The 17,370-nt window shown below is 44.5% G+C and overlaps 1 pseudogene; it reads right to left on the reverse strand.

Moving 5' to 3' along the window:
* Positions 1-608: 608 nt before the first annotated feature.
* LOC125345747 lies at positions 609-2,097 on the reverse strand (annotated as a pseudogene).
* Positions 2,098-17,370: the final 15,273 nt, after the last annotated feature.

Below are 17,370 nucleotides of genomic sequence, written 5' to 3' on the forward strand. Positions count from 1 at the left end.
GTTTAGGAGGCCCTCCTGGTCAGTTCCGGCCAAAAACCAAACTGACTCGCGCCCTACAAGTATAAGCAAAAGCAAAACAGACAGACAAATTACAGGACAAGACAAATGAACAGAGCTGTTTTCTTACCTTCGGAGTCTGGGATCTCGGGGTCTCTGGGGCTATCCCGGACGAGCCCCCAAATGTTGTGCCAAGTCGCAAGACCACCCCCAAGAAGACCACCGAGATTCAGACACTCTGAAATGCAAAAGCAAGGCAAGGCTTTATTTAACGAGCTGCCAACTCGGGCCTCGTCCTACCCACCGACACAGCGGAGGTTAGGAGGAAGCCCCGAGCTGTGATTACACAGGGCTTATAAAGGCAAAGAACAAGGTTACAACAATCAGCTGTGCAAGCAAGATTAGAACACAGGTACAAATCTGATTGGCTCAGGGTTCGATTCTAAAATGGGGTTCACGTGGTGGGGCCTGACTTCAAAGTCTGGCACCTCAGAAGTGCATTCTTGATTTCTAAAGCATTTTACTAACCTCCACTTTAACACTTACACTTTAGCTTTCATTTGAAGAACTCTGAAGCCTAGACAGGTACCCATTGCTTCAGGCTGCTTGTCCAAACTGTGCCACGAATACCTGCTCCTGTTCAACAGCAAGACTTCTGACATACTGGGGAGTCAGGAACTGCCACTTCATTTCTTTCTGTTACTTCCAGTTGCTAGCATAGTTGTGACACGCATAAATATATTCAGTGTATCCATGTAGATTCCCAACATCGAAGTGATTGGATCATATCTGTTCTGTCCATACATTGGTGTTACCTCTGCATGTTTGATTACTTTCTGAGTGTCATACAGAAGGAACATGCCGAAAAGAACTAATCCACCATACATTGCCAATGAGTACAGAATAGCACCAGCCACAGTGTTAGGTGGCAGATACATGGAACTCAGTGAAGACACAAACACAAGCCCCAGGCCTACTTTCAGGGGTGCACCCATGTTCAAAAACTTCTCGCTGGGAGCACACATGGTCACGGTGGAGAGGCCTCCCACAATGCTGGCAGTGTACCACACAGCTCTTATGAGAAGGGGTCCCCCTAGTATAGTCAGAGGAGCTACCACTGTACCCATCACACCAGAATGAAGAAACCAAGCAAGATGCTTTGAGCCCATGTTCTGGTGATAGGATATGGATTGAACTAGCATTCAAGCTCCAATCATGGCTGCAAGAGTTGCACTAATTGTCACCCAAGAGCCTCTCAGCATAAAATTCATGAGAACAGGAGATCTGGCTATTGCCAAAGCTGACAAAGCTGTTACACCAATACTTCCTGCTAAGTACATATAGGTAGAATGTATCCTATCCTTCACATACTGAGGCCAGATTAGCCTTTTCAATAACTCCAATCTCATTAGACATTCCCAAGCCATAGTAACTGTTAGGTTTTTTTAAGTAGGTAGCCGGTAAAGGAGAAAGCCACACGGTATTCAGGCAGGAGAGAAAAGTTTATTACTGAACTGCTGGCCTGTGCTGAGATGATCCATGGCCAGAGAGAAGGGAGAGAAGGGACGACCTCCCCCCACCCCCTCGCCTTATCTAGGGCAGGGGTAGGGGGTGTGGCCAGGTGGATTAGGATGTGACCTCATGGAAAGGAGCGGTAACTGCCACTCTGCTGGTTACCCAGATAACTTGAGTGGAGACTTAATGAGATGGGGGCATCTACATGGAGCTTTCCAGGGACGGACCTTACTTAACAGTATGCCAAGACCCACAGCAGCCCCTCCAGCAACAAACCACCTTCCCATCTTGTCAATTTTAGATACCTTTTCCATTGATGGTTCGAATTCTGCTTCTTTGAGTTCTTGGGCAGTTTTCCCATGGCGCATCTCAACTCTTGTCTTGATGGCATGTTCCCTGCTGGGTGTTAACAGACATTGATTCTTTGTGATGGAATTCTTCACTACGGGGAGGCCTTGGTGAAAGCTGGGTGGAAAACCCTAGAAGGTAGTGTCTGGAGACACACCACCCTTGCAGCCAGCATGGTGATGAACCAGGTTTACTAAGCAGATCTGAAATGCTCAGCTCCAGGTGATCTCCACCATGCAGTTTCCCTTCTGGGCCTGTGAAAACACGGACGCCACACCTTCTCAGCCCTCTGCCAGGTCCTTACTGTCCCTGCACGCGCAGTTGCTCTGACTGTCTAGAACATCTGAACTCAATTGAGGTTTTCCTTAATGCAAGAATTACAAACACCAGAGTTACAAACAAGACTCTGGACTTAGCATCTTTTCTTTTTCAATACATCCAAATTGCAAGATAGCACAGAAATCAAGTTACATCATACAAATAAACCTTTTTAACCTTTTTAAGACTTTCCAATTTTAATCCATAAGGGGTAATTTTAGAAATATCAATCAAATCATTTATCTTTACCTTCAGGTTTCCTGTGTTCATCTGAGAACAAAAGAGATAGGATGAAGAAAGGCCTCCATTGGCCTGTCCTACAGAATGGGAATATACCCATCTTACTTCTTGGGGCTTGGTGAATTGCCTTTGTGCCAGCTTACTCCTTTTCCACCATGTCTGGACTCCCCCTCGGGGCCCATACTTTCCACCAGGTGTGGACTGGCTAAGCTGCACTTTTGCCAGATCACCCCTCCTGAGGAGAGGTTCACAGGCCTGCCCCAGGTTTTTCCTGTCCTTTCCTATTGATCTCTGAATGAGAAGCCCAAGCAGTTCTTCAACACTGATAAACATTAATATCCGAATTTCTAACGTTTAGTCCCAAATTTTAACAGTGGAAATAAATTAAGTTCCCAGTGCCTTTTGCTAAACCAGATAGCTTGATTACAGTGCAAATAGTCTTATGGATTAAGATACCAAGTTTTTCAACCATATATTAGAGAATTTTTTTAACTGTTGTTTCTCTTTAAGACAATGCAGTATCTTTTTTAGACTTTTTGGTAACAGCAAAACTTGAACTTAAACTCACCCATTCCTACATCATGCTGACAGTTTTAATCTTGAACATATTCACACCCACACATGCACACATTCATGCGAAAGATCTTAAAGTGCGCAAAATATCGGCCGTACATTTTCCAGCGGCGAGAGGTATTTTTGCCAATCTTACTCCTGCAATGACCAAAACTTGACAAAACTCTTAAATGATTTTAGCATTCTCCAGTCTCATTTACCAGGGCTTGCTTGTGTTAGCAAGACATTTTAGCATCAAATACTTTTCTGCTAGAGAAAGCTGGAAGGGGGTTCCCTGGAGTAAGACTCAGCCCACAGACTACTTGACTCTAGTCTCAGCCCCAAATAGCACATTTTACATATTAGTTGCCCGTTTAAGTACCTTCAGTTGGAAGAAGGGCAGTTACCTGAGGCTGATCTCTTAGCTCACCAGGTGGCCTGAATATTTTAGGCCAATTTTAGCCAGGAGCACTTCACAGTTTCAACTTGTTAACTTTAGCTAGTTGTTAGTACAATGTCCTCAGCTGCCTGCACACTCCTAACTGCCTCTTACAGAAGGGGATATAGCACATTGCAGACTCCGATTTTTCTCCCATAAATGTGCAAATGAACAACAAAAACAAACAAATTTATATTTATTTATTTATTTATTGCCAGTCCTGGGCCTTGGACTCAGGGCCTGAGCACTGTCCCTGGCTTCTTTTTGCTCAAGGCTAGCACTTAACCACTTGAGCCACAGCACCACTTCTGGCCATTTTCTATATATGTGGTGCTGGGGAATTGAACCCAGGGCTTCATGTATACAAGGCAAGCACTCTTGCCACTAGGCCATATTCCCAGCCCCCAAATTTATATTTAAAACTGGTACCAATCTCAAAGACAAAACCAGTCAAGACAAAACAGGACAGAGAAACAGAGACTATGCCTTGGATGGCATGTCCTGCGTCAACAAGCTGGCTGCCGGAGTGATGGAAAGACCATGGGGCCCTGAGAAGGCTCAGGGGGATCCTCCCCTGTAGAGATGTCCATCTTCCCCAGCAATCAGCCCCACTGAGGCCAACCATCAGAGGCTTTAAAATCCCAATCAGGGAGAGTGAGCGGGAAGATGGTATTTATACCGGCTTCATCTGGGGGTCCTGCAGCATGCACTACAAAGTTTAATTAGTTCACCTTTTTTAATTTCCACACTCAAATCTTGTGTCCTTTTTCTCACATCATTAAAGTGGTCAGCCAGAAGTGAGAGAGGAGTAGTATGAGTCTGTCCCATCTCTCAATACAGCAGTCCACACACAACACAGATAAACAGGGATAAGGACATGAAAAAACAATACAAGAAACCAACGGTGCCAGCCAGCGCAGATTGGAAATGCAATTGCGAAAACTCTCGAGAGGTAAAACAAACTACTGGTCTGTCTGCAATTCTGAACAGATGGACTGTGGAGCCGCGTCCCTTCCTGCTGGTCGCGGGCCTGTCCAGCTAAAGGTTGCTGGACTCCAGCTCCAGTGCAGATGGGACAGAGTTCCTTAAAAAAGACAGATGGAACTTCTCCGGAGGCAAGAAAATGTAGAACGTTGCCCTCTCACAGCAACTCCACAAAAAGTCAAAATGAATTGTCTAGATAAAAGTGAGTGTGGAACGCGGGCCTCTCACACCGCTGCGTCCCTTCAAAAAATACAAAGGGGGACTCAAACCCCAAAACGAGGGCCTGGAACATGTTCCAAGACCCCCAGTTGACCACCCACCAGCGCTTCCGTTTAGGCCAATGCCAACTCTTACAAATTCTGGTACCCAAGTTACAAATCAAGACAGACAAAACAAAAACTTTGGTGTAAAACTCTCCGGTTTGGGGGTCCTGGAGTCTGGGGGATCCCGTACGAGCTCCCAATGTTATGCCCAGATTTGGGGTCCCCAAAACCACCAAGGAGCCGAATCCGATGCAAGTACATGAGAGTCTTTATTTCAAGCTCAAGCTTGGGCTCACAACCATCACCGACACAGCGCATCTGGATTGAGAGCCCTGACTTTTCATTTGGCAAGGTTTTTATAGGTAAAAGCTTAACACAAATGTAGGGACTTAACGCAGGGGATAAACGAGCAAGTGTGGCACAGATGTAGTAGGTTGACAAAGGGTGGAGCAAATAACAAGCCATTTACAGAAGAATTTTTGGGATCAGGTTGACCTAATGGAGTCAGCTCTACTACACTAGCATGCCTGTCATGTCAGCTACATTGCAGTTGCAGGAAGAAAGATTGTGTTCTTCAGCAGTCTGGACAACACAAGCTCCTACCAAAAATAAAAATAATTGAGTCCACCCTTGTCCTCCTTCCTGCAAAAGGCCATTGGGGGTGAGGATCAAGTGGTAGAGATTCTGCCTAGCAGGGATAAAGTTGTGAGCTCCAATCCATGTCTTAGGAGGTGGGATGAAGTGAGATCAAATACAAAAGCCTGAAACTCAGGGGCAGTTGGAGAAACAAGAAATTGTAGTCAAGAGGCCAAGTACAGAGAGTGCTCAGGGCACAGTGCTCCCAAGAGGAGAGAAACTGGGCTGGGAATGTGGCCTAGTGGTAGAGGGCTCACCTAGCATGCATGAAGCCCTGGGTTTGATTCCTCAGCACCACATAAACAGAAAAAAGCCAGAAGTGGTGCTGTGGCTCAAGTGGTAGAGTGCTAGCCTTGAGCAAAAAGAAGCCAGGGACAGTGCTCAGGCCCTGAGTCCAAGGCCCAGGACTGGCAATAAATAAATAAATATAAATTTGTTTCTTATGTTTTTTGTTCATTTGCACGTTTATGGGGGAAAAATCAGAGTCTGCAATGTGCTGTGTCCCCTTCTGTAAGAGGCAGTTAGGAGTGTGCAGGCAGCTGAGGACATTGAGAGAGAGAGAGGGAGAGAGAGAGAGAGAGAGAGAGAGAGAGAGAGAGAGAGAGAGAGAGAGAGAGAGAGAGAGAAAGAATTGAATTAAATAGACTGTCCGTCCTGGGCTGAGCCATCGTGGAGGCACCATGCAGGAGCTATTTGTGGAAGGAAGTGCTCGCTCACCCTCTCCCCAGACAGGGTTAGTCAGGGCTGCCTGGCAGGCCTTGGGTTTTCAGATGCTTTGCTCCCTGGGTTTCAAGAGTTGCCCTTGCATACTGAGGAAGTCGCCCCGGTGAATTACTGAGCCTCCCCCAGGTCTGCTGTTCCCAGACAGCTCTGACTCACCCCATACATCCACCCTCCCTGAGCTGAGCAGGGGACAGGAGTGGAAAGTAGAAAATCCCACTGCCTGGAAGACAGGAAGTCGTCCATGTTTGTCCATGACTCCAGCCCATGAGTGTGCTCTCTCCCCACTGCCCTCTGCCCTCTCCCTTTTCCTTTTGGCCAGGAATAATTTGCTCCCCACCTTCTCTGAGCTGAAAAAGCCAGTGATGACTTTTCCTATTGTAAAGTCATTTCTTGATCTGGCTTTGGAGTGTACTTGGTTCTCACAGGGAACCATGCAGGGGGAGGGAGAGGAACAGGGACCATCCTGACTCCAGTGGGCTATTTCCTCAGTGGGAGCTCAGAGGATTCCTCGTGTCTGAAATCCAGATTCCAAGTGGGAATCTGTTACTACCCAGTTTCCTTTCCTCTCTTTCCTTCGCTTCCTTTCCTTTCCCTTCCCGTCCCTCCCTCCCTCCTTCTTCCTCCCCCCCTTCCTCTTCCCCTTCTCCTCTTCCTTGTGGTATGGACCTTGAGCCTGCTGGACAGGTTCTCTGCCACTTGAGCCATGCTTCCAGCATGATTTTTTTACTATTTTAGAGACAGAGTTTCATGGACCTTTTGCTTTGGTTGGCCTTGAATTAGAATCCTTCAGATCTAAGCATCTCTAGGAGCTAGGGTTACAAATGTGAGCCACTCTGGCACTGGGGTCTCAAGTTTACTTTTGTGGTACTAAGGCTTGAATTCAGGGCCTGTACTCTCTCTTTCTCTCTTTATTTTTCTGCTTACAACTGGTGCTCTACCACTTGAGCCACACTTCCAATCTGTTTTTTTTTTCTGCTTAGTTGGAGATAGAGTCTCATAGCCTTTTATGCTTGGGATGGCTTGAATTTTTGATCCTCAGATCTCAGCCTTCTGAATAGTAACCAGGATTAGAGGTGTAAGCCACTGGCATCCAGCATGTAATTTTAATCTTTTGTAAATTCAGGATATTAGAAAGAGTATGTAGGGATGGTCCTAGTACATAAAGATGTTGGCTCATTGGATGTGTACTGTTCTGTGCTAGCTCTGTCATGGGCCCCATTTTATAGTTGACACATTGAGGTACGGATAACAACTCCTTGTATTACATGTGGTCGATTCCCCTACCTTGCTTGGACATTTGTGTATTGTTCGCTTATCTTCTCTTTTACAGCAAAGGCTCTAGCGGCTCAAAATAATTCACAGCGGAATGGGGGACAGTTGTGATCTGAGCCAGGAGCTGGGAGTTATGTAAGAGGCTAAGAATGTTGGGATTGCAATTAGAGGCCAGCCGAGCAGTCCCCTTCCCACCCCACAGTGGGCACTGTGGTGCAGGCCTGTCATCTCATGTTACATGGAGGCTGAAACTAAGGGTGCTGTGGGACCAGGCCAACCTGGCAGAGAAGTGCTCCAGGTGCCACCTCCACAGGGGATGCTGGAGCACTGGCTGGTGACCCCAGTAACCACAGGCAGCCCAGAAACAGACAGAGCTTGGCTCAGACACACTCCCAGGCAGGAGGTGAGACTTTATTCTCAAAATAAGCAGAGGAAAACAGGGCTAGAGGTACGGCTCAGTGGTAGAGTACCAGTCTTGTAAACTTGAAGCCTTGAGTTCAAACCCCAGTACCACCTTAAAGATGATAATCAATGACCTAAAAGGATGTATTTGAGAACTTGGAAAGGAATGGAGAAGGTAAATGGGGGTGAGATATGGGGTGTGTGGGGGGGCGTCAAAAGGTAGGAAAAGTGGTTGAATTTGCCATGAGTTTGCAGTTTGATTTGAGGAGATACAGAGCTGCACACTGAAGCCCCCAAATCCTGGCTTCTGCTGAGCCAGGCAAAGACTCCATAAAGAAGAGTGCAAGGAGGACTCCGTTTTCTTTGGCCTCTTCCCAAATTTCTGACACCCCCTCAGCTCATCCATTTTCATTTTTAGTTCTCATCATTGTAATCCTCCTCATTGTTCTGCATCTTCTGAGACAATATTCTCAGTTATAAACAATTGCAGGAGAGGAAAAGTTGAATGGACCATAAATGAGAGGGTTCAGCTTGGTAACCTACAAACTCATAAACATTCCTGTCCCAGCAGGGGAGTTGGAGGGGGCTCCCTCCCACAGGTAGGCAGGGTAGGAGGGGCAAGCTCCAATCACAGGCACAGGATCTCTATAGCCTCCTGGCCCTGCCTCACATTCTGTCATCTCATTATCTCCATCCTGCTAGGACAGCCACATCCCCTGGGGAGTGGGTAGATTGGGTCGCCAGCTGCAGCCAATGTCCATTCCGTCCCAGTTTCTCCTCTGTGGACTGTTCCAGCTATGGGAATGGTAGGTCAGCATCTAAAAGCTAGTGTAAATAAATGTGTCAGACAAGATGGTAGTATTGATGATGTGTGTGTGTGACAAGGCAAAAATGCCAGTAGACCTAGCATTGCTCAGAGAGTCTCCTGAGGATGATTTAGCAACACTAGAGACTGGAGTGTCAGGATGTAAATAGAACTTGGAAAAACTATTTCACAGACACGGAAATACAGATGAAAAATTATCTATAACCCCTCCCTCATAGGGAAATGGAGATTCTGCCAAAGCAGAAGTAAGGCAACCTGGAAGGGCCAAAAGGCTGAAGGACAGGAAGTGGCAAGTCTAACCTTGGCTGGAATGGAAGTCTCAGCTACACAGAAACTGTGAGCTGTACATCAAAGGAAAGTATGATTCCTCTGTGTATTATGGGCTCCCATTTTCTCCACTTTATTGAAACAAGAATTCTCCTGAAATCAGATGTCTAACTTAATTGAACTTGATTGAAAATACAATCACAGTCACAATCACAGATTGTATTTTATTTAGAAACTGAGCCAGGCACCAGTGGCTTATACTTATAGTCTTAACTACTTAAGAGGTTGACATCTGAAAACTGCAGTTCTAAGCCTGCCTGGGTAGAAAAATCTATTGCTTCCAATTAAGTGTCAACAAGCCAGAAGTGAAGGCATGGTTCTGTTATGCCCATGTCGCGAGGAGACCACCAAGAAGACCACCGAGAGCCAGATGTTCCGAAATGCAAAAGCAAGGCTTTATTCAGGCGAGCTGCAACTCGGGTCTCGTCCTACCCACCAACACAGCGGAGGTTAGGAGGAAGGCCACGAGCAGAGTTTTACATGGGTATTTAAAGGAAAAAATCACAAAGTTACATAAACCAGGTGCAGGCAGGATTGGGGTGTGAGGACAAATCTGATTGACATGAGCCAGGTGCAGGGTTGGGGTGTGAGGACAAATCTGATTGATTCGGGGCTAGGGGTTCTCTAAAAATTGGTCTGATGACATTCCAGTGTGGTCAAAGTATCTGGAATGTTCCCGAACCGGTTGGGCCATCCAGGAAATGGGTTTTTATGGCCAGTTGGTTTCGGGAAATGGGCTTTTATGGCCAGTTGGTTTATTCTTAGCTTAACACAACAAGATGGTTGCAGTTTCAAGATGGAGTTGTCCTAGTCTTTCAGTTCAAGTGGTAGAGTTCCAGCTTTGAGTGAAAAAATAAAGCAAGTGTGAGTGTAAGACTCTGAGTTCAAGCCCCAGTACCTACACACACACACAAAAAAAAAAAAGAAAAAAGAAAAGAAAAACAGACTGGGAGATGCAAGCTTTTAACCTTCAAATGTAATGGAGAGCTGCTAGATCTCTGCTCTAGTGGATGATAAATCCAAAGAACTTCAGAAACAGTCCAAAAAGAGTCTGTTCTCAGAGACCACACCTGAAGCCTGTCAGGGGAGAAAGCATGGGGACCAGGCAGGATTCCCCAGAGAGAAAGAGCACTGGGCGGGAGGGGTAAGCATGAGGGAAGGGGTCCTTCCTATTCTAGCCCACAATAGCTGCTCCTTGAGTCCAGGGAGTCAAGGGTCTGCTTCCTTGGCAGCCAGCATTGCATGACAGTGACAAGAACTGATGGGCTGGAAGATTCAGGTGACCTTGGGCACCATGATTGGGTCAGAAGACAGAGACAAAGAGGACTGACGTCAAAGAGATCTCAGAAAGGTGTGTTTGGGGTAGAAGATAATGGGGCCTGTCGTCTTTGGCTTGCTCCTAAGGCTTCTGCATGTTGGAATCAGACCCTTGGACTAAGCTGATGCTTTGGGCTGCATTGCACCTGGTGATGGAATGATGGGAGAGGGAAGACACCCAGGCCACAGAATGTGGGTGACTTCCAGTGGACTCTTAGCATTTTCAGTACTCAAGCTCATGCTTTTCTGAACTGAATCCAGAATGATGGCAGGCACAGGGGGGAAAAGAGGAGGAGGTTAGTGAGCTGCCCACAAAGGGAGCAGGAAGAGAGCCAATCAGGGAAACATCTGGTTACAGTAGGGATCTTGCTAAATTGTCTCTATGAGCAGACTGGGTGCCCTTCTACTCCTTTGCTTTGTTTTTATTTTGTATAGCTACTGGAACTTGAACTTAGGGGCTAGGCTCTGTCTTTTAGCTTTAAGCTAATACTCTACCACTTCCACAGCTCCATTTACAATGTTTTGGTGACAAATTGGGGCTAAGAGTTTCATGGGCTTTCTGGCTCAGGATAGCTGAAAGCATGATCCTCAAATCTCAGCCTCTTGAGTAGCTAAGATTACAGGCATGAGCTATGGGCCCCATTACCTCTGCCCTATGAATCCGGCTTGAAAGGGATAATAAAAGCCAAGCAGTAACATTTGATCTAAGGAAATGTATTTTAATTTTTCACCACAAAGCTATATGACTTTTTTGTCTTAAAGTAAACCTCTTCATCTCAAGGTTCTGAAATAAAGACAACAATTCTTTTCTTGCCTGTATTGGTGGATTAAAAAAAATAATATCAAGTGATGTAGGCAAATCCTTGGAAAACCTCAAAGAGTTTGTGTGGTTGTCTATGGTTTTGCTGACTTTCACTGTGTGAAAGTGTTTATCCTGGAGAACTCTTATCATGGAATAACAAATGTTCACCTAGGATAAGACCAGACCACAGCAGCACCGTCACCCCTGGACAGGAACAGGTTTTCCTATATCACTGAGAAAGTACAAACAGGAACCCAGACACTCAGCTCAGCAACAGAAGACTGACTCGTGTCATGGACACGTTTGCCCTGATCCACTGTAAGAATTATGTGATCTCTCAGAAAGACCAAAAAAGGCGATGGACTTGGAGGTAGTGAATGTCCATTGTCCTCCAATAAATTCCAGTATAATTCCTTGCACTATTTCTCAGCAAGATTTCCAAGGAACAGAGGAAAAATTCCAATCCTGCATCTTACTCTGAAGACAGGCAGGGACTCAGACAGAAACGTTCCTCCAGAAAGCTAGAGTGGGAGTGTCTGGAGTCAAGACTGCAGCTGACACGCTGTGCACATTGTTGTGGCCGAATCTTCCACTGATGACTGTTGGGGCAGAAGAAGACATGGGTCAAATTGAGAGGTTTCCAAGGAAAGCCTCAGTCTCAAATCACAGCCACAGTAAATACCTCTGACTGGCCTGATGACTCCTCCATAGACATGAGGAAGGCAAGTCAAAGAGCATACATTTATATGAATAAAAAGAGAAGAAATTATATGTACCAATGAAGCAAATCTCCAAGGAACACACTCTTGCTCAGCTTGCTTGCTCATTGTTGGTGCTCTACTACTACTTGAGCCATACTGACTTCAGCCTAGGTTTTGGTGATTCATTAGAGATGGGGTCTCCAGGACTTTTCTGCCCAGGCTGGCTTCAAACTTTGATCTGGAATTTTCAGCCTCACGAGAAGCTGGAATTATAGGCATGGTCACTGGTGCTTAGCCCTTGACTCCAAAGTTTTGCATGCACTATTTACTTCTGAGATACCCAAACATCTTTTGAGACACATTTGAAAAACCAGCAATTTGAGGATGGAGTTCCATAGCAACTGGGGTCCTTTGGTAATCGATTCCCCACAGGAGCAGAGATTTCAACAGCTATCTTCACAAGAGCAAAGGCAGCAAGCTGAGACATCACCTTCCTGGGTTTGGCATATAAATAAGAAAAGATTGCACTGGGAAAGGCAAGGTGGGAGGACTCATTTGCTGGTGTCCTGATTCCCAGCATGGCAGCACAGAAACAACTGCTTGCAAGGTTGGACTCCTAGACATATTATAGTTAAATATTCAAAAGCTAGTGATAAAGAGATGGTTCTCAGGATGGCATGAGAAAACAAATATGTGGCACATAAAAATCTCTTCAGAAAAGAGCTTTATTTCCCCAGCAAAAATCTTATAGTCCAGTAGAGAGTGGGATGAGGTTTTTCTTTAAACCAAAGCTCAGATAGTTTTTCTCCATCACACCTATCCTACCTGAAACCATAAAGTAAAAATTTGAAACCCAAAGAGACATTAATGAATAGAAGTAAACATCAGAAGATACTACAGGCAAGGGTTACTGTACTATTCAGAGTGCTATTCTATTGTAAACTTACTCTAATGTGGCACCACTTTAATATGAAGGCCAAGCTGTAACAATTAAAATAATAATAATGTGTGCACTAAAAGGTAGACAACATGAAGATATGTAAAATCAGACCTCCCAAATTCAGCTGAGCCTAACGTAGTGGCTCATGCTTGTAATCCTAGGTGATTGGGAGGCAGTGACTGGAGGATCATGGTTAGAAGCCTGAAGAAAACTTGTGTTTCTAAGATCTGGAACCAGGTAAGCATGCCCACCTTTTGTCACCTTTGTTCACATAATACTGAGTCCCAGTCAGAGCACAGGCATAGAAAAGACAGGAAGGGAATCTAGACTAGAAAAGAGGAAGTCTGATTGTTGCTATTTTGCAAATGACACGATCTTATATATAGAAAACTCCATTCAAAATTTGTGAGAACTGAAAAATGAATTTAACAAACTTGCAGCATTTCTGGCATGTTCAAGGTCTTGGGTTCAATCCTTAGTACCTTGCAACCCTAGAAGAAAGAAGCCCCATTTACAATAGTCACAAAAATACTCAGAAGTTAAAAGTTGAGACATCTCTTTAATAATAACTATAAAACATGAATAGAATACCTTGAAAGACAAAAAGGTATATCCTATGCTGATGTATTTCAGAAAGCAATATTGCGACATCGTCTTTATTATCCAATGTGATCAATAGACTAAATCCAATCTCTATCAAACTATTTATGACATTCTTCACAGAAGTAGAATAGAATTCCCAATTCACATGGAACTGAACATCCTGACCAAGAAATAAAAGTGTAAACTTAGAAGCACTCTACTACTTGACTTCAAAATACTCTACAAAGGTGTAGTAATTAAATAGCATGGCATTGGGATAAGAATAGATACCTTGACCAGTAGAAAAGAATAAACAGTGGTATTAATTAGACACTATGTGGAAAATGAACTATACAACTTGTGGAGGGGATGGGAGAGAAAAAGTGGGAGGGAGGGAGGGAGGGGGTGACATTATTAAAAAAGAAATGTACTCTTTATCTGACTTATATAACTGTAAACCCTCTGCATATCATCTTTACAATAACAAAAACAAAAAGGGGGCTGGGAATATGGCCTAGGGGCAAAGTGCTCATCTTGTTTATATGAAGCCCTGGGTTCTGATTCCTCAGCACCACATATATAGAAAAAGCCAGAAGTGGTGCTGTGGCTCAAGTGGCAGAGTACTAGCCTTGAGCAAAAAGAAGCCAGGGACAGTGCTCAGGCCCTGAGTTCAAGCCCTAGGACTGGCAAAAAAAAAAAAAAGGAGTAAAACACTGTGAGTGAAAAATGACAAGCCCAAAATACAAAGCCCTGAGTTCAAGCCCCAGTACTAGTGTGCACGCATGCTCGTGCACGCATGCACACACACACACACACACACACTGCCTTCATTTCTGCATAGTAAAGCAACTCAACAGAGTGAAGTGAAAGCTTACAGAAAGGAGAAAATACTTGTAAACCACCCATCTGGTAAAGGGTTAATGTTCAGAATATATAAGGAATCCACACAACTCAGTAGCAAAAGAACAAATCACTTGTAAAGATGAGCATAGACCTAATGGACATTTCTCACAAGAAGGCGTACAAAAGACCAACAGATGCATAAAAAAAAAAAAGGTTCACCACCAAGAATCCTTAGGGACATGTAAGCCCAAACCACAATGAGACATGACTCTAAAATGGTCAGTCACTATTATCAAAAGACACTGGTGACGCCAAGGAGAAATGAGAGCCTTAGCCTCTGTTGGTGGGAATGTAAATTGGTATGACCATTATGGAAAACAGTATGGAGTTTCCTTAAATCCTTCAAAGCAGTGGACCACAGAACCCAGCAATCCCATCACAGGGCACAAAGCCAACAGAAATGAAATCACCATCAGAGACATACCTGGTCGCCACAGCACCATTCCCCATTACTGAGTACTGAAAACCTCAAATACTCATCGACTGATGTGTGTGGGATATGCACACAATGGAATACTCTTTAGTCATAAAAAGAAGCAATCCTGTTATTTGTAGCAATGTTTATGGAACTGGATGCCATTATGTTCAGTGAAATAAACCAGACACAGAAAGACAAGTACTGAATCATCTCATTCATATGTAAAAATGTTGATCTCATCGAAGTTGAAACTAGAACAGTGGTTTGGGAAAATGGGAGATGGAGTGATGGTATAAGGATGGACCAGCAGGTATTACATGAGAGAGAGATAGAAGAAATAAGAATTCTGTGTAGTAGGATGACCATAGTGATCCACAGTATAATTTTCATTTTTTATTTATGTCAGTCCTGAAGCTTGAACTCAGGGCCTGGGAGCTATCCCTGAGCTTATTTGATAAGGGCTACTAATGCTCTACCACTTGAGGAACAGCTCCACTTTGAACTGTGATCCTCAGATCTCAGCTTCCTGAGTAGCTAGGATTATAGGTGTCAGCCACCAGGCATGTGGCCCACAGTAAAAATTTAAAGGGCTAAAGATATAGTGAATATGTTCTCTGGGAAGAATGCTTTTTGAGGAGATACCCACTGTTGGTCTTGATTTGAACACTCAATGTATGTGCTTGTTGAAATATCCCCTAAGTATGTTTAAATTCTATGTGTCAATTAGAAAAAAATTAATGAAACACAAAGACAAAAAAATACCCCACCCAACAATTCTAAAGATCTTTTCCAGTTTCAATCAATTTTGTCCCTTGTACCCCTGAAATTCACAAAAAAATCCCAATATACTGAAATTATCTGTACACAGGTCCATTTCCCTCAGAAGATTGGAGCTTTTTTTTTTGAGGGCAAGAAATACCCATCTCTGTTATCCAACATTCAGATCATTGCCTGTCAAAAGTTGTCATGAAATGTGTTTTTGTGGGGAGAAGGGTAGGGAATGGATTTCCAACAACAAAGGGGATTCATGATGGTTTGAAACAAGTCTTTTTCTCCTTGGCAATTTTTGTTCTATACAGCTCCCTGCTGACAGCTGGAGCTGCTTCCATTTCGATTTTTACTGTATTGTTCTCTCTCACCCCCATCTCTCAGAAGGTTGTAATCTTCATATTCTGCAAGAAAAGGGACACACATTCTCACCCGGGCCTCTCATTATCTAAGTCTTTGACACTCTTTTGCAGATGACAGGACTCAGCAGGTTTCCAACTCCAGTCAGAGATGGCACTTCCCTCCTGCATTCTGAAGCCAGCCCGGGAAGGACAATCTGTCTGTTTTTGGTTGGTTAACACTTAACTTGTCAAAAATATGTTTCCTAACACGTAGTCCATGTCCAAGAGGTCTTGCAAGATTTCCAAAGTTTTTCCCACACTCTTTTTCTTCTCACTCTCAAAAAAAGAAACAGTGTTTTGCCAAAAACAAATTATCCCAATTCTCAAAAAGGATTGCTCTTGTATAGGGATCTTCAAGCCACACAAGTTCATGTTAGGCCTAATCTTGGCCAATGTGCCCCACTGGGGAGTCTTCCCATATCCATTTTGCCTCCTGCTCAAGGGTCCAGGCCCAGCTCACCATCTCCTCCCAACATAGAGTCAACGTGGACTGGAGCTGGCCAGGCCTGGGTGGGACAGAGGGACCTGGGCAAGGGCCATGTGCCCTGAGGGGAGGAAAGATTACCTGCTCCTCCCCTCCCCTTCCCTCTCTTCCCCTCCCCTCTTCTCCCAGCTCTCCCTCCCCTCCCCTTTCTCCCTCCCCTCCCCTTTCTCTTTCCTGTCCCTCCCTCCCTCTCCTCCCTCTCTCCTTCTCTCCCTCCCCTTCCTTCCTTCCTTCCTTCAAGAGAAACAAGGACTTTATTAGTCACCTCCTGTAATTGTTTGCCTGAGGAGAAGAGACAATATTCCAGAGTAAATAACTTCTTGTTTATTGATAACTGGAATGATTTAATGTAAAACATGAGATGGAACTGTTTTTCTTTTTTAGTAGTAAATGCCTTTTCAATGATTAGGCGCCAGGAGTGGTCTCTCATACCTGTAATTCAAACTATTCAGGTGGCAGAAACTGAGAGGAGTGAAGTTTGAGGACAACCTAGGCCAAATAATAATAACAATAACAATAACAATAATAATATTAATAAAGTTTGAGTCCCCATCTCAATCCATATCTATGTGAAGTGCTGTTACTGTCATTCCAGATACTTAAGAGGCTGAGATTTGGAGGATCACAGTTCCAGGCTAGCCTAGGCAAAAGTTATTTATGAGACTCCATCTCAACGGAAGAAGCTGGGTGTGGTATTATGTGCCCACAGCTCAGCTACAGCAGGAAGCATAAAGAGGAGGACTGTGGTTCTGGCCAACTGAGAGTGAGACTCTGTCCCCAAAAGAAAGAAGGAAAGGAAGAAAGAAGGAAGGAAGGAAGGAAGGAAGGAAATAAGGAAGGAAGGAAGGAAGAAGGAAGGAAGGGGAAGGGAAGAGAAGGGAAAGGAGGGAGACAAGGAAGAAATGAAGGGCAGGGCAGAGTAAAGGGAAGGAAGGCTGGAAGGAAGGGAGGGAGGGAGGGAGGAAGGGAGGGAGGGAGGAAGGAAGGAAGGAAGGAAGGAAGGAAGGAAGGAAGGAAGGAAAAAGGGCTAGAGTTGTGGTTTAGATGGTATAATATCTGCATAGTGAGTGTGAATCTCTGACTTTAAAATCCCAGGACAGCTCACCCCTCAAACAGATTTTGTGGAAACAAATAATAATGGGTATAAAATTGTGTCTAAGGAGAGAAGAAATAGGGGTTTGAAATATGTGTAATTTGTAGCAATCCAAAAAC

Source organism: Perognathus longimembris, chromosome 2, assembly GCF_023159225.1.
Source record: "Perognathus longimembris pacificus isolate PPM17 chromosome 2, ASM2315922v1, whole genome shotgun sequence".
NCBI lineage: Eukaryota > Metazoa > Chordata > Mammalia > Rodentia > Heteromyidae > Perognathus > Perognathus longimembris.